The sequence below is a fragment of the Oratosquilla oratoria genome, chromosome 10, assembly GCF_046742065.1.
Source record: "Oratosquilla oratoria isolate Oo_2021 chromosome 10, ASM4674206v1, whole genome shotgun sequence".
Taxonomy (NCBI): domain Eukaryota; kingdom Metazoa; phylum Arthropoda; class Malacostraca; order Stomatopoda; family Squillidae; genus Oratosquilla; species Oratosquilla oratoria.
In genome coordinates, this window is record NC_134786.1 from 43,710,740 (window position 1) to 43,730,424 (window position 19,685).

Below are 19,685 nucleotides of genomic sequence, written 5' to 3' on the forward strand. Positions count from 1 at the left end.
TAGGGTCACTTCAGAAAAAAATGAAACAGGGAGATAAATGAAAATAAGAAAGATGAAAGTGGCAACTGCTACGGAAGAATGTGCTGAGTTTAAGTGTTATCACATTATGCTATTTTCCCTCCAACCTAAGATTAATCGGCGATACCATCCACCTCCAGAACTTTTTCCCGCCATAAAATTACCATGGAAACCTATTTTTTCCCCTCAGTATTACATAGATGCGGGCTGCAAATTTGCTCTAACAGTCACATTCAGAGGAAAAATATCCCAGTGTGATAGTACCTTCAATCAGATGTGTGAAGAATCAACTGAGCAAAAAGTGGTATGTGTGAAGAATCAACTGAGCAAAAAGTGGTATGCTGTGATTTTTGTAGTAAATGGTATATTGGCAGGGGGAATGTTCAGGAACAAAAATGACCATAGATTCTGTGATGTGGATCCTACTCACTACGTTATGTGGTGTTGATTAATTAATTATCTACGTTACGCAATGTGGATTATCGTTGTGCCTCGCCGTCATGACTTGAAGAACGACAGAACCAAGCTGTAGGATATTACAAAAAAAAAAAAAAAAAAAAAAAAAAAAAAAAAAAAAAAATCCATATATATGGACACACATACTGTAATTCTATTACATCAACGTAAATCATGTCATATCGTCACCCATTTTCTAGAAACCAGAAATACATACATACATATACCAAGGCTTTTTCCCCCTTACAAGGGAGGTAGCCAAAAAGGGAAAGGCATAAAATCATTTCCACCCATTCCATCCCTGAATACACTCCACACCCCTCCACCCTCCCTCTTATCTGAGCACCTCCTGGATGACGGGTCATCCCTGCACCTTGTCCACTGCCCTGGATCAGAAGCAGTGTCGCAAGACACAGCACATCCACAGCAAGGCCGCTTCATTAAATCGGCGACCGCCCCTCTCCGTCCCCCGTCTGGGGTATTGGCTGCTTGTTATTGTGGCAAAGTAGCATGCAGTTGATACTTTAGGGTCTATATGGGGCGCCCCTACGGACCAGAGCCACACATCATTTTGTCTATGATAGAGGAAAACTCTGTTCATAGATAAATGATGACACTTTTATACTACGACTGTCCCTCCGTTATGCTGTCCCCCAACCCCTTGTTGCTGTCCTGTACCATTTCTCTGAGTATTCTTTTTCTGTGGTGGGGGAATTCCCTGTGGTGGGGGAAAAGAATACTGCCACCAAGTATTCCCACTTGGATCGTAAGAGGCGAGAAGAAAGGGACGGGGATTGGGACTAGGCATCTTTCTCCTTGTAGCCCCATAGGGGACATTCCTAAAAAACAAGAAAAAAAAAAGAAAAAAACAGAAATATAGTTCCAATAATATTCCGACAGTCAGTGATGAGCCACACCCTAGAATTAAATTTAAGGGATATTTTGAAATGATTCATGTTGGATAAATGACAATAACAAACTTGAAATTTGTAGGTAACGCATAGAAACTGTGGAATTACGAGAGCGATGATAAGAAGTAGCTTCTCAGGAGATGGATAATAAGATCCTAGTGGGAAAGTGGGGTATAAATACCGAGATGAAGAAGAAGGAGGAGGAAGAGAAAGAGAAGGAGGAAGAGGAGGGGAGGAGGTGGAAGAAAGGAAGAGGAGAAAGAAGAGGAGGGGAGGAGGAAAAAGAGGGAAAAGAGGAGGAGGAGGAGGAGGAGGAGGGGAGGAGGAAAAGAGGGAAAGGAGGAGGAGGAGGAGGAGGAGGAGAAGGCAAAGGCCAAGGAGGAGGGGAGGAGGGGAGGGGCGAGAGGAGGAGCAGGAAAAGGAGAGGAAGGAGGAGGGGAGGAGGAAAAGGAGGCGAAGGAGGAGATGAGGAGGAGGAGGGAGGAGAAGGAGGTCAAGGAGGAAGGGGAGAAGGAGGAAGGGGAGGAGGAGGAAAAGGAGGATGAGGAGGTGAAAAAGGAGGAGAAGTAGGGGAGGAGGAGAAGGGAGAGGAGGGGGAAGAAGAGGAGGAAGAGGAAGAGGAGCAGGGAGAGGAAAAGGAGGAGCAGAAGGAGGGGAAAGGAGGAGGGGAAGAAAAGAAAGGAGGGGAAACAGGAGGGGTAGGAAGCAGAAGAAGAGGAGGAAGAGGAGAAGAAGGAGGTGGAGGAGGAAGGGGAGAAGGGAAAGGAGGGGAAGGAAGAGGGGGGAGGAGGAGGGGAAGTAGGAGGAGGAGGAGGAGGAAGAGCAAGAGGGGTGGAAGAAGAGGAAAAGGAGGAAGAGGAAGGGGAGGAGGAGGAAGAGGAGGAGGAAAGGGAGCAGGAGGAGGAGGGGCAGGAAGAGGAACAAGAGGAGGAGGAAAAAGAGGAGGAGGAAAAGGAAGAACAGGAGGAAGAGGAGCAGGGAGATGAGCAGGAGGAGGAGGAAAAGGAGGAGGAGGAAGAGGAGAAAAGGAAGCAGGAGGATCAGGAAGAGGAGCAAGAGGAAGATGAGGAAGAGGAGCAGGAAGAGGAGGAAGAGGACGAGAAAGCTGGAGAAAGGTGATAAAAGAAAATGACTATCGCGAGAAGAAACTACGATGGAAGAAAACGGAAGCAGGCGAATATGAAGAAAATGGGTAAGGGTAGGAAATAAAGGTGATGGATAAGGAAAAAAATATATCAACTGAACGACATTGTACGTCTAGCAACATGTAAGGAAAGTCGTTTTCTTTGACATTATTATTTTTTCTTTTAATTGAAATACATGGCAGTGGATTGTTCTGAATTTTTAGTACCTTTGTAAGTTCGGTGACCTGAAGGAAGAGGACGAGGAAGACGAGGAGGACGAGAAGGAAAAGGAGGAGAAAAGGAGAGGAGGAGGAGGAGAAGGAGGAGAGGAGGAAGAGAAGGTGGAACGTGAAGAATAAAAGACAAAATAGTATAATATTCTTGAAAAGTAGATGAAAGAGAAAAGGCGTTTATTTCTAGTTTTGAATAAAATAAGAATTTAGGAAATTTATCTAAGTCTTCTCATTTGGGTCTAGATAATCTACCAGTGATGAATGGTCCAGAGAACACTTTCACAGAGAAATTAACTGCAGATATATATGCATACATATATACATATATATCTATATCTATATCTATCTATCTATATTTATACACACACACACACACACACACACACACACACACACACACACACACACACACACACACACACACACACACACACACACACACACACACACATATATATATATATATATATATATATATATATATATATATATATATATATGACGTAAGTGGGAGTAGGGCACACAGGTGTCTTAGTCTGAGTTTATTCCTGACTAGTTTCGCAGGTATGCTTTTTCATGAAAGCATACCTGCGAAACTAGTCAGGAGTAAACTCAGACTAACACTCTTGTGTTTCCTACTCCCACTTACGTCAACCTGTCAGAAAGTCTTAGTCTGCTTTGTGACCTCAGCTCAGTCTGCTTTGTGACTTCAGCTCAGTCTGCTTTGTGACCTCAGCTAGAGAGCTCGTTTTTGCAGAGACACCAGCTAGAGAATACCTGTGAAATTTATCTTCGAATAGTGACAAGTGATTGTGTTGTGTTTTGGTAATTGTATACGTATAACGCTATACAGCTACAGACATAAGATAAAGTGTAGTGTTCTATTAATTTAGAATCAAAACCGTATTCTATTACTGTACTCCAAGGGTAGGAGTAATAGTATAAGGTAAGCAGAGTAAACTTCATGTATTTAGTTTATTTAGAGACCACTTTGGTTTCTTTTGTTGATTTATATTTTCTCTTTGCCATTGTATTGCTGAAGGAGGAGCGAAATGGCTTGTGAAGGCTGTGTAAACCGTCTCAGGATGTGTGAGGAGGAAATTCGTCTTCTCAGGAGTGCGCTCTGTGAGAAGAGTGAATCCTCCCCACAACCCAAATAGCGTTCCACTTCTTCCCCTTCTGCCGCTGCCGTGAACGAGTGGCGCTCCGTGGGGTCCCGTTTGTCGAGCCCGCGTTCGGTAAGCGAGTGCCCTGCGGAACAACCTCTAGCTCTAGCCAATCGTTTTGCTCTGCTGGAGGATGAAGTGGCTGAAAATCAGGAGTTCTTGGTGGTGGGGGACTCCATGGTGCGAGGCTATGGGATTGCCGATTGTACCCAGGCCATCAGGGAGCAAAGACGGAGAAACACGGTTACGATTCTTCATACGGAAAGTAACGATGTGGGTAGGGTGAGATCAGAGGAACTTATTCGGAATTACAAGGTCTTCCTTCAGGAGATGAAGGAACGTGGGAGCCGTCACGTAGTCTGTGGGATCCTCCCGAGGATCTACGCAGGCTCGTGTTGGAACAGTAGAGCCATAGGGGTCAATGAGAGGATATCACGATTGTGCACGCAACTGGGATACCACTTTCTTGATCCTTGGTATCTCTTTTCTAGGCGTCATGACCTTTACGCTTCTAATGGGATCCACCTTACCCGCAGAGGCAAAAGGTTCTTACAAACCTCATTGTGGGAGTTTGTAATGAACTAGTTCCTTTTGTGGGGTAGAGGCCCAAAGGGAAGGGGAAATAGAGTGTACTGGAGAAAACAGAGTAGAGTATAGCAATAATGTAGAACAAAATGCCAGTATAGGACAAAATATAATCTTAGGATATAATGTCGGTAGATGACGAAATATCACATTAGGATGTAATGTTAAAGGACAAAATATCACGATGGGATGTAATGACGATTGAGGTCAAAATATCACGATGGGATGTAATGATAGTGGAGGAAAAATTATCACGATAGGATGTAATGATAGTGGAGGACAAAATATCACGGTAGGATATAATGTCACTGGAGGACAAAATATAATTCTAAAGAGGGATGCCGGGCAGAATGTCAATGAAGGACAAAATATCACAATGGGATGTAATGATAGTGGAGGACAAAATATCACAATGGGCTGTAATGATAGTGGAGGACAAAATATCACGGTAGGATATAATGTCACTGGAGGACAAAATATAATTTTAGGAAGGGATGCTGGACCAGGGGGAAAAAATACTTTTTTATTTTCCAGAGCCATTTTTCATTTTTTTTTATTTCACCAGAGCCATTTTTTTTTAATTGCCAGAGCCATTTTTGATACTTCCACAGCCATGTTTTTGCAGGTTCGATTTCCTTCAAATATATATATATATATATTTTTAACAAATCAGCCTTTAATTTTGGGGGGAGTGGGATGGGTGGGGGAAGAATAAGATACATGGAAATTTACAGGTTATTATTTTAATGTATTGATACAAACATGTCAAATTAGTTAATGGATTTCAATATGATGCAAATTACTGAGTTTCCTTGTTAAGTTGTATAAGATCCACTTGCAGATTTTTGTAGAATAAAATTAGTAGTTTCTGACTTTCTGCTGTTCTGCATAGTACTATGCAGGTCTTCTATGGTAGCAGTACAAGGTCACTATGTAATTTTCATTACTTGATATTAATCTAGTTATAGCAACCTAATAGGTTAAACCTGTTTATATGATTATTTGATTAATCCATTAGCATGTAGTTCTCAACTTCTCATTCTCAATGCTCAGTTTACACTAGCTCTCTTAATCAGTTTTACTCACTCTTTAACTCTTGCACTTTGAATTTTTGATGATTCGATCCAGTTACTGCTATTTAGTCAATGGTGCATTGTACATGTAGTCAGCGCGTTGATTGGGCAGCTAGCTGCATGCAACCAATGAACTTCCCTGCATACAGGTGCCATGCAATTCGCAACTAGCGATATTATGTAGCACGATAGTCGTGTAAAGTGTAGTCAACATGTACTGGTATACGCGCGCATGCAGCTGATACGAAGCTAGGCTAGGTAAGCCATTGAACTCTAGCAGCTATACCGCGTACACATACGTACGTACATCAACAAATTAAAGTTGATTGATGCGTTGCGTTAATGATATCGATTGATAATGCAATGGTTGATCACGGGTAAGTTGTGTTTGCTCTGATCCTTTCATCAATGGTGATGGGATTCAGAGATTGCCAAATGATGGATAATGCATGAAGAACGTTGAATCTTGCCGCGGGAGCGATTTTTTGTGGGGGATCGCTCCCGCTATTGGATTTGCGAGAGCGACATTGGAACTTTCCCGAGCGAAATCGCTCGTCGCTCCCGTGTATTTTTTTTCGCTGTGCTGGACACAATGTCAATGAATAACGGGAGGCCGGTGTGAAACGCGGTGACGTAAGGGAGCAAAGTGTACAGAAGAGATCGGATAACCGTGAGCGACCAGATGTCCGTGATGGGGGAAATATTAATGAGGCATTGAATGTCAATGTAGGATCAAATATCAATATAGAGCAAGATGTCAATAAAGAACAAAATTATAATGTAAGACATGATATTGAAACTCAAAACGTGCCAAAAAGAAATAATCACGAGTTTCTTAAAATCATGTACTTTAATGCTCGTAGTCTTAGGAACAAATTTCAAGAAATACAGGTGTATGTCAAAAGCGAAAATCTCGATATGATAGGAATAACCGAGACATGATTAAATGGTAAAGAGTTTGAAGCTGAATTCAATATTGTGGGATTTAAACACTTTCATCAGGATAGAAACTACAAGAAAGGTGGGGGTGTTCTGTTGTACGTTAAAAACAATGTCCATGCTTGTGTTTTAGAGAAAGTGAAACAGGATGCATATGATAGTTTGTGGATAGAATTAACCCAAACAAATGGACAAAAAATGAATGTAAGTGTAATATATAGGCCAAAGACATTATCATTAGCAGACGACAAACTGTTTTTAAAAAAAACTGTCTAGTTTCTACAACCGGGACTTAATGATAATGGGTGATTTCAATTTTACTGACATTAATTGGATGACCCTTGAACATGGCCATATAGGTAGTCGCTTGATTGATTTTCTTGGTGACAATTACTTAGTTCAGAATGTAAAAGAGCCCACAAGACATGGAAATTTACTCGATCTATTGATCACTAGCCGCGAAAGCATGATAACTGATGTAGAAGTCAATGAAACTGTTGCAAATAGCGATCACAACTTAGATTCAAACTACTAAATTTTTTTTAGAATAGATACTTGTGTTTCTAAAATACCCGATTTCAATAAAGCTCAGTTCAATGGAATGTGTGATATTTTAAACAATTATTTTAGCTCAGTATTCGTAAACGAAACACCTCAAAATGAACTCCAAACTGAAACCTGTGAAAAGTCTAGGGTAAACTTACTGCGGTAAATATGTCAAAAGAAAAAATATATAAAATAAAAGGTGTATAGAGAAACTCAAAGTTTATAAAACACCAGGGCCTGACGGTTGGCATCCAAGAATCTTAAAGGAAATAAAATATGAGATTGTTTTTCCATTAGAAATTATTTCCAAGAAATCCATCATATCCGGAGATGTCCCAAGAGAATGGAAGCTAACTAACGTTACTCCCATATTCAAAAAAGGTGACAAAAAGAATCCAAATAACTACAGGCCTATAAGTTTGACTTCAATCGTAGGAAAAATGATGGAAACTGTCATCAGAGATGCTATCGAACATCATTTAGAAAGTAACTGTTTGATAAATGATAGCCAGTATGGTTTCAGACGGAAACGTTCTTGCGTGACTAACTTACTCGAATTCTACAACACAGTTATCTCGAATTATGACAAAAGAAACAATATAGATTTAATATATCTAGACTTTGCAAAAGCTTTTGATACCGTCCCCCACGAAAGACTACTTACTAAATTAGCTTCACACGGAATAAGTGGTAGCCTATTAAGTTGGACTAGTAATTGGTTGAATGATCGAAAATAGAGAGTTGTTTTAAATGGAAAAACTTCTGGATGGAAAAATGTTACGAGTGGAATTCCTCAGGGTTCCGTTCTTGGGCCACTTCTATTCATAGTATATATAAATGATATAGACCACGGACTAAAATCTACTGTTTCCAAATTTGCTGATGATACATAACTGTGTCGAATGGCAAATGATCACTTAAACCAATTAGATATTCAAGAAGATTTAGATGAATTACAGCAATGGTCTGAAAAGTGGCTAAGGAAATTTAACACAAGTAAATGCAAGGTAATACACATAGGTAAAAATAACAGTAAGTACGATTACAAGTTTTTCGGAAATTCGTTAACATAAGTGGATAGTGAAAAGGATCTCGGCTTAATTATCAGTAACGATCTCAAATCATCTAAGCAGTGTATTTCAGCCTCTGTGAAAGCAAATAAGATTCTAGGACTGATTGCGCGATATTCTGACTTAAAAAATCCATCACTCATTAACAAGCTATATAAATCGTTGGCTCGTTCACATTTGGAATATGCTGTTTCCGTATGGTCACCGAATCTCATTAAAGACATTGAAAGATTGGAAAAAGTACAACGGCGAGCCACAAAACTGATTCCAAATATCAAAAATAAATCATACGAAAATCGACTAAAACATATGAATCTGTTTTCCTTAAAAAAGCGTAGACTCCGAGGTGACTTGATACAGGTCTTTAAGATTCTAAAGGGAATTGACAACATCAAAAGTGACAAAATTTTTACACTGAATGAGAATCAGACAAGAAACAATGGTCTCAAACTGTCTGGAAATAGATTTAATTTGGAAGTGGGTAGAAACAATTTCGCCAACCGTGTAGTTAATGAATTGAATAAACTTCCTGCAGAGGCAGTGCAATGTAGTTTAGTTCGAAGCTTTAAGAATCATTTAGATAAACACCTAAGCAAGATGCTGTAATGATTATAATTTATTTTATATCATTTGTTTATTTGTTTTGTTATCATTTGTCTTTGTTTATTATTATTCGTTTGATTCTCATTTATTATTAGTTATATGTGAATTTATTATTATTTACTATTCACCTGTTTGTTTATCATTTAACTATACCTATGCATTTATTTATATATTTTATTCATTATTTACATTATTATATTTTTATCTATCTATCTATTTACTTATTCATTTATTTATTTATTTATTTATTTATCTATTTATCATTATTATGATTTTTTTCGCATCCGACCTAGATATGGACCAAAAGGTTTCCTATCGGCATGCTCCGCCTTTGTAATCCTTTGTAATACACATATATATATACATATATATATATATATATATATATATACATGAAATGAGTTCTGTCTACAGAAGGCGCTGCTATAGTTCTTTGTCTCATGCTCGATTGCGAGTTCAAGGCCGGCTTTTCCTTCAAATAGTCAAAGGAGGCGAAGTCGGAGGCGGAGGCGAGCCTCAGAGCGGTAGGAAGGGGACTCTGTCACGCTCCTCTATGTTATCACAGAGGATTCTCCCCCCCCCCCTTTCCCCCATGTAACAACCGAGAACACAACACGCGTCCGGCAAAATTCCGAAATCGGGCTTTCTGCACACAAGAATGCCTCCGGCTCAAGGGCATAAGCAATTTGCTCGGCCCTTTGATCATGGCCTTTGAGTGCCAGATGTACGATTCCTCGCGAAGGGCGAAATATCGCGCGGCGTGGCGGAATTCTAGCCATTCCGACGGTCGCCAATGGCGTGTCTTTGGTACAGTCGCTGCCAAAAATATCTACAGCGTTTTCTGATAGAAGATGAAAATTGGACTCTTTGTGTTATGACAGTATATTCTACTACTGTATCACTTGCAACTCGGAGATACATGTATTTATGTTTATGTGTGTATCTGCATCATATGTTGTACATGTGTATTTATGTATATGTATATGTGCATATACGTATATATGTTTATATATATATATATATATATGTCTATATTACGAGTGTATATGTATACATACATACATATATATTCATATATATATGTATATATATATATATATATATATATATGTATATATATGATATATATATACATACATATATATATATATATATATATGTATATATATTACTTTATCATTAATAGAATAGTCAAACAACGTCACGACACTCCATGAGTTCTTGTTGTGATCAAATGTCTAAAGGGGCGTTTGTCCACATACATGCCAAACATTTATTTACCTATTTACTCATTCATTCATTACTATTATTCATATTTGTATGCATGTATATATGTGTATTTCTATATGAGTTTAGCATTTCGTTCTTTTGATTTCTCTGTGGTTTCTGGAAAATGCATATATCATATGTACATCTAGATGGATTAAAAAACACAAAGAAATGAAGAACTAATACATATACATAGATATGCATATACACGCACACGTGTGTACACACATATACCCTCCCCCCCACACAAATGAAGGTTTGAGTGATCAATCACAGCGACGGAGCCCACGAGCATAGGTCCTGTATATTGCAATGAGGTAGATACAAACACGTTTTTCTTGGGAAGAAACTGCAGGCAAAATTTGTGATAAAGAAGAAGAAAAATCAGACAACGAAATAAATCTAATCAAACAGGAAAAAATATCGCAGTAATTACTTTAATATACACGAAACCATTTCGAAATACTTGGAGAAAGGAGTGCTATGAGTCAGTGTTTAAGAACGCCCAAGCAAAGGTGAAGTGATGACCAAAAAGGACGAAGAGGAGGAGGAGGAGGAAAAGAAGGAGGAAAAGGAGGAGGAAAAGAAGGAGGAAGAGGAGGAAAAGGAGAAGGTAAAACAGGAGGAGACGGAGAAGGACGCGAAGAAGAATAAGAGGACGAAGAAAAAGAAAAAAAATGACGAAGGAAAAGAGGACGAAGACGATAGCGTGTGATAATTATCATGATAACAAGAAGAACAAAAAGAAATAAAGGAAAAGGAGAAGAACGAGAAAAACAATAAGAAAAAGAAGAAGAGGACGAAGAAGAAAAGAAAATGAAGATGAAGATGAAAAAGAAGAAGGAGAATAAGAATAAGAAGACGATATATTCCTTGGGGATTTCAACTGTAAACATGTCGACTGGGAGGATATTGAAACAAATGAGGGAAGTATTGGGGAGGTATAACTACTTCACCCCCTCAGTGCAGGTGCATCCTCTATATCTTTTATGTACATGCATGCATACATATATACTTACATACCAAAAAGCTTATTCCCCCATACATACATATAATACATATATGTATACATATATACGTATATACATGCATATATAAACCCATCAATATACCAAAAGACTTCATTCCCCTACATACATACGTACATACATACATACAGTTGTACACACACACACACACACACACACACACACACACACACACACACACACACACACACACACACACACACACACACACACACACACACACACACACACACACACTCGGTGGCGGATTAGTAAAGCACTGGCCTCACAAGCCAGAGAACCGGGGTTCGATTCCCCGGCCGGGCGGAGATAAGTTGGGTTTGTCTCCTTTCACGTGTAACCCCTGTTCACCTAGCAGTGAGTAGGTACGGGACGTTAGTCAAGGAGTTGTGACCTTGCTGTCCCGGTGTGTGGTGTGTGAGTGGTCTCAGACCTACCCAGAGATCGGCAAATAATGAGCTCTGAGCTCACTGCCGTAGGGTGGTGTCTGGCTGTCTCGACAGAGACTGCAGCAGATCCGAGGTGAATACACACACACACACAAACACACACACACACACACACACACACACACACACACACACACACACACACACACACACACACACACACACACACACACACACACACACACACACACACACACGCACACACACGCACATGCCCATGAACCCCATCCCACACAGATACACATACACAAATTAAGGAAGGTGGGGTGGGTGCGTAGAGAAAGTGGAGGTCATGAGATAAGTTCATGGAACACATTTCAAAGTGAGCTGCAAGAGAACAGAAGCTCAAGAGACAAAATCAGTTTCCCAAAGAGAAGGAGAGAGAGAGAGAGAGAGAGAGACACGACGAGAGAGAGGAAAGAGCTAGAAATTTATGTAAATACGAAAACAGAAGAAAAAAAAATATGTCCCAAAGATATGAGAGATTATATCAGTGGCCGAAATGAAAAGCAAACATGGAAAGATTAACTGCATGATAGGAGGCCTTTCTTCCTCCTTCCCCTCCTCCTCCTCCGCTTCTTTCTCTTTTTCTTCCCTTTATCTCCACAAGAAGAGCAGCAGCATAGTGTCAGAGACAAAGAGCTAAAGTGCTAAACGGCTAAAGAGCTAAAAACTAAAGAGGTGCAGAACTAAAGAACTGTAAAGTTAAAGAGCTAAAGACTAATGAATTAAAGAGTTAAAGATTAAAGAGCTACTGTATTAAAGAGCTAAAGAACTAAACAACTAAAGAGCTAATCAGCTACAGCATCTTGTCACAGTAATGTAACCAACACTGAACATCCACCACAAGGCTGGTTTGAGTCCCGAAAAAAACCGGTTGGGAACCTTATAGGACATCCTTAAACTGCCATTCTTAACATTTTGTGACCTCAGTACCCCCTGTAATCAAGTTTAGGCAGTCCAGGACCCTAACACCTGGTTACTACGGTTGCTACAGTACTACAAGGAGCAGAGTTTTTCGCACCCTGTCAATTTTAATTCAGCATCCTCGGGGATTTGGGGTGGGGTGCTAGCACCCTAGTGGACGAAAACTGTCATAAGAAAATTGATGCTCAATCTTATGCTATACAGGCATTGCCCGACTTCGCCATTGTATGGGTAGAGTGTGCATGCAGTTATCTCTTATTTCTCTCTCCCTCCCTCCCTCCCTCTCTCTCTCTCTCTCTCTCTCTCTCTCTCTCTCTCTCTCTCTCTCTCTCTCTCTCTCTCTCTCTCTCTCTCTCTCTCTCTCTCTCTCTCTCTCTCTCTCTCTCTCTCTCTCTCTCTCTCTCTCTCTCTCTCTCTCTCTCTCTCTCTCTCTCTCTCTCTCTCTTTCAATTTTGTGTATTCTGGATAGCTTAGGGGAAGAGAGGTCACTTGCTTACCTAGTGTCACGCCCACAAATTGGTGTCGGGTGGATGTTGGATGGGTGCCTTCGTAATCTACCTCCCTTACAAAGGGGAAGAAGCCTTTAGGTGTTCACGCATGCTCGCGCACGCGCACGCACACACACACACACACACACACACACACACACACACACACACACACACACACACACACACACACACACACACACGCACACACACACACACACACTTTCAACGAACGGACGGCTTGACGAACGCTCTGAAGAAAAGTGCAGATTGTGGATACCAACGCAAAGAGAAGTGCCTTTTTGTATTTGCAGGGGGGGGGGGAAATTGCTCGTGAGGTAGTGGGAAAGTAAGGAAAGAGGAGAGGGGGAGGGATTGCTGGGGAAATGGAAGGAAATGAGGATGTGGAGGACTTGGCCCAGGCAGACGGGCGTAAGGTCAACATGAAACGACCACCGGACCAGCTCAGTGATGACGAAATGGCAAATAAAAATGTAAAGATTAGAAGTATAGAGAGGAGCAATACAGAAGAAAGTGACGAGAATATGTTCCAGGGATTTAAAGAGGGTGGGGGGGACACAACCCCCCCCCCCCGACTGATAAGACTAGAGGAGAGAGTTGATAAGGTGATCGAGGACTTGGAGCGTAAGTTAGGTAACGTAGACTCCATTTTCCAAAGAATTGAAAGGTTGGAACAACTAGAGAAGGCTAACAGAAACTTAACTGAAGAAATAGAGGACCTAAAAAGACAGTTAGGAAATGTAAAGGAGGAGAATGAGAAATTGAAGAAGAATAGTAATGAAAACAGAGAGAAAATAGCTACAGAAGCTAAAAATTGGAGAATAACTCAAGAAGGGAATAAGGTTTCATTCACTGACATAGTCAAACAGCAATTGAAAGAACATAATGAAGACTCAGTTATTAAAGTGATGAGACAGAAGGAGAATATAGTAAGAGAATTAGCTGACAAAAAGAAATGTATAATTATATTAGGAATGGAAGAGAAGCATAACCCAGATAGAACCGCAAGAATCAAGGAGGAAAATGAAAGAGTAAGCAGTTTATTAAAATTAGTCCAGGAAGATGACCCAGAAATTATAAAGGAAATTGAGGAAAAATTCAGACTCGGAAAATATAGTACAGATAAGACCAGACCAATTAAGAATAAATTCAGGTCACAAACAACGGCAGAGAAAATTCTATCCAAGACAGGGAAACTAGCAACAAATGATCAATATAAAAAGGTATGGATAAAAAGAGAAATGAATAAGGAGGAAAGAGAGGCAGAAAAGCAGAAAAGAATTGAAGCTAAGGCAAAAAACGAGGAAAGAACGGAGTCAGAGAAAGAGAGATTCTATTGGAGAGTAGTGAACATGAAAATAAAGCAGTTCGACATACTAAAGAAAAACATAAGGGAAACAGAGAATACAATGGAAGTGGCAGAAAACTAAGAGTGTCTTACACAAATATAGATGGATTGATAACAGGATTGAATGAACTGAATGATTATTTGAAAGAAAAAGAACCGGACATAATGGGAATTGTAGAAACAAAATTAAAAGGCCCACTACCACCCAACAGTGTAGGACATGATACATACAATTATTGGATTAGAAACAGAGAGAAAAAACAAGGGGGTGGAGTTATGTTCCTGACTAAGAAGGATATAAACGTGAAAGGTGTCATATATGGAAAGAATACAGTAGAGATGATTATGATAGAAGTGGAAGACCGAGATAAGAAGAGCAGAAAATTTGTGATCAATTATGTGCCTCCGAAAACAGCCTCATGGGAGGAGAGTGAACATAAAGGTATGTTAGAGGACACAAAGATAGCATTAACTAAAATAATGGAAGACGGAGGAAGAATAGTTATGATGGGCGACTTTAATTGCAAAGAAATCTGCTGGGAAGAAATGACAGTAAAGAGTGGTGATGACTCATGGGGAAATGCTCTACTTGAGATGATTACTTACTGACCATTCAATGACACAATGGATACAAGAGAACACTAGGTATAGATATGAAGAAGAACCATCGAGGATAGACTTAATAATTACATCTGAACCTAGAATAGTTGACAAGATTGAATATAAAACACCATTAGGTAAAAGTGACCACATATTGATTGAACTGGAACTTAATGAAGAAAAATATATGAAAAGAAATGAACAATATAGAAAAGGAAGAATGATGTATGAAAAAACAAACTTTGATAAAATAAGAGAATTCTTCCAACAAGAAAACTGGGAAGAAATATACAAAGAAGAAACAACAGTGGAAGAGAAATGGAATATTTTGACAAAAATTTACAAAAAAGGAGTGGAAAAGTATGTCCCAAGACAAAAACAAGAAAAAGAATATGTAAAATGCTGGTACAACAAAAGTTGTAGGGAGTTAAAGGACAAAAGAGACAAAGCCTGGAACAGATGGAAAAAAGACAGAAGACCTGAAAAATGGAAAATATATACTGGTTATAGAAATGAATATGTACAAAAGTGCAGAGAGGAAAAAAGAAAATATGAAAAAGATGTTATAGAAAAGTGTAAAGATCAACCAAAACTATTCTACAGATTTGTAAACAATAAACTGAAAAACAAACAAGACTTGGAGAAATTAAGACAAGGAGGAGTTGAATACACTGAGGAAATGGAAATGGCAGAAATTATGAACAAACATTTTAAATCAGTGTTTACAAGGGAAAATATACAACCTGAAGAGATTGAGTGGAAGGAAAAAGTCCCCCCTATGGAAGAAATAGAAGTAACAAAGAATGAAATATTGACACACTTGGGTAATTTTGATGTCAGAAAATCGCATGGGCCAGATGAAATAGCAAACTGGATTCTGAAAGAATGCAGGAATGAACTGGCAGACAAAATACATAGCATAATAAGCAGTTCCTTAAAAGAAGGAAAAGTTCCAGAAGATTGGAAAAAAGCAAATATAGTACCTATATATAAAGGAGGAAATAAAGAAGAACCTACCAACTATAGACCAGTCTCTCTAACAAGTACAATAGCAAAAATATGTGAAAGAATTATCAAAAGTAGATGGGTAAAATACTTGGAAAAAAACAACGTACTAAATCCAAGGCAATTTGGATTCAGACAAGGACGATCATGCGTCACCAATTTAATATGTTTCTATTCAAGGCTAATAGATATAATACAAGAAAGAGATGGATGGGCTGATTGTGCATTTCTAGACCTAAAAAAAGCTTTTGACAAAGTACCACATAAGAAGTTGCTTAAGAAATTAGAATATGAAGGAGGAATACAAGGTAAATTGCTAAATTGGATGGAAGACTTTTTGCAAGAAAGAAAAATGCGAGTAGTGATAAGAGATCAGCACTCAAAATGGAATGAAGTAATAAGCGGTGTCCCGCAGGGAACAGTTCTGGCCCCAATAATGTTTGCTATATATATTAATGATATGGATGAAGGAATTGAAAGCTATATGAGCTTCTTTGCAGATGATGCAAAATTACTGAAAAGAGTGAAAACTGAAGAAGATTGTGAATCACTACAGAGAGATCTAAATAAAGTACAAGAATGGAGTAGGAAGTGGGAGATGGAGTTCAATACAAAAAAGTGTAGTATAATGGAATTTGGAAAAAGCAAAAACAGAATAACAGGATCATATAATTTGGGAGAAGAAGGAATAAAAAAAGTAGAAAATGAGAAGGACCTGGGAGTCATTGTTATGAATAATATGTCACCTGAGAAACATATAAATAAGATTTTTGGAGAAACTTATAATTTAATAAGAACAATCAAAGTGGCATTTACATACCTGGATGAAGAAATGGTGAGGAAAATCCTAATCACCCTGATAAGACCAAGATTGGAATATGCAGCAACGATATGGTCACCAAGTACAAAAAAATGTATAAAAAAAACTTGAAAGAATACAAAGAGCAATTACAAAACTGGCACCAACACTCTCAAAACTATCATATGAAGAGAGACTACAAAAACTTAAACTACAGACACTAGAGCAAAGAAGAGAGAGAGGAGATTTGATAGCTATTTACAGAATCATGAAAGGCATAGAAATTACTGATAGAGAGAATCTGATAAAATGGGATGACAGAAATACAAGAGGACACGGAAAGAAAATAAAAAAAGACAGCTATAGAAGAGATTTTAAAAAGAACAGCTTTCCTCACAGAGCAATAGACAGTTGGAACAAGTTAGATGAGAAAGTGGTGTGTGCAAAATCAATACATGAATTTAAAAATAGTTTAGATAAAATGAGATATGAAGACGGGACCCCACGAGCATAGCTCCCCTTCCCGTAAAATACAACTAGGTAAATACAACTAGGTAAATACATACACACACACATACGCACATGCAAACACGCACACACACACACACACACACACACACACACACGCACGCACGCACGCACACGCACACACGCACGCACACACACACACACACGCACGCACGCACGCACACACACACACACACACACACACACACACACACACACACACACACACACACACACACACACACACACACACACACACACACACACACACACACACACACACACACACACACACACACACACATACACAGGGGGATGCCTGTCCTGGGTATTGGGCCAGTAATGAGTGCCTGTTCAGACCATTACCCGCCGCGTCTGTGCCAAACAGACATCTGCGTGAGTACCGTTTGGTCCTCTATCCCTTTCCTGGCACCAGACCTCTCCCCCTCCCATGTCCTGGCCCCATGACCTCTTCCCCTTCCTTCCCCCTCTCCTCTCCTGGTACCAGACCTCCCCTTGTCCCCCATCCCCCATCCTTTTTCACCCCTCTCCCTCTACTTCCCACTGCTGTTGGTGCCGTTTTCCTCCCTGCCACCATCCCACCAACCCCAACCTCCCAGTTTCCTTCCAGCGTCCCGTTTATCTGGAGGATTTTGGGGGATGCAATGGTTGTCTGCATGGAAGTATTGGAGTATGGGACGCGTTGTGGAGTCATAGATTCTTTGGATGATGAAGGTCGAATGATTCGTTGGAACGTCTTTCTCAGTGTTCTCTTTCCCATTTCTCTCTCTCTCTCTCTCTCTCTCTCTCTCTCTCTCTCTCTCTCTCTCTCTCTCTCTCTCTCTCTCTCTCTCTCTCTCTCTCTCTCTCTCTCTCTCTCTCTCTAGTTCTCTTCCGCTCCCTCTTTTCGCTTTACTTTTCTCATTTGATTTTCTTTATCTATTTTCTCTTTACTACTATTTTCTCTTTATATCTCTGTATTCTCTTTATCTCTCTTTTTTCTTCATCTCCCTCTTTTTCTCCTTATCTCTCACTTTTCTCTTTCACTCTCTTTTCATCTCTCTATTTCTTATCTTTTTGTTGCTTTCTTTTCTCTTTATCTCTCTTTATTCTCTTTACCTTTTTCGTTTCGCTTAACCCTCTAGTTTCTCATATCTCTTTTCGCCTTCTCTTCATTATATCTCTATCCCATTTTTTCACTCTCTATTATTTTATTTTCTCTATTTTCTTTCTCTCTTTTCAGTTTTTTCACTCTCTATTATTTTATTTTCTCTATTTTCTTTCTCTCTTTTCAGTTTTTTCACTCTCTATTATTACATTTTCTCTATTTTCTTTCTCTTTTCAGTTTTTTACTCTCTATTATTCTATTTCTTATTTTCTTTCTCTCTTTTCAGTATATTTCCTATTTCTTTTATTTCTATCCCTCTTTTTCTCACTCCCTATTTTCTAATTTTCTTTAATATATTTCTCTTTTTTCACTTTCTATTCCTCGCTCTGACGCTCTCTCTTTCTCTTCTGTTTCTATCACCCCATCTCTCTCTCTCTCTCTCTCTCTCTCTCTCTCTCTCTCTCTCTCTCTCTCTCTCTCTCTCTCTCTCTCTCTCTCTCTCTCTCTCTCACACACACACACACACACACACACACACACACACACACACACACACACACACACACACACACACACACACACACACACACACACACACACACACACACACACACACAAATATGATTAATTACTCATTTCCTGTAAACTATTATTAGGTAAACACACACACACACACACACACACACACACACACACACACACACACACACACACACACACACACACACACACACACACACACACACACACACACACACACACACACACACACACACACACACACACACACACACACACACACACACACACACACACACACACACACACACACACACACACACACACACACACACACACACACACACACACACACACACACACACACACACACACACACACACACACACACACACACACACACACACACACACACACATACAACGATTCGATGATGCAGTGGTTAGAGTTCCCGGCCGTCACTAAGGTGGTCCAGGTTCAAATCCCGCCCAGGGCTGAAATAATTTCAGTATCGCTGTGCTGCGAGTCGTTACTCCAACTCTCGTGGGTGGGAAGTTGGGTGTGTGTGTGCGTGTAAAGGTCGCAACATTACCTATAGATCGGTCATATATGAGCTCTGAGCTCTCTTCCGGGAGAGAAATAGCTGTCGATCACGAGTCCAACACGTGCTCCAAGACAATGGTGAATCACGCACACACGCACAAACGCGCGCGCACACACACACACACACACACACACACACACACACACACACACACACACACACACACACACACACACACACACACACACACACACACACACACACACACACACACACACACACACACACACACACACACACACACACACACACACACACACACACACACACACGCGCGCGCGCGCGCGCG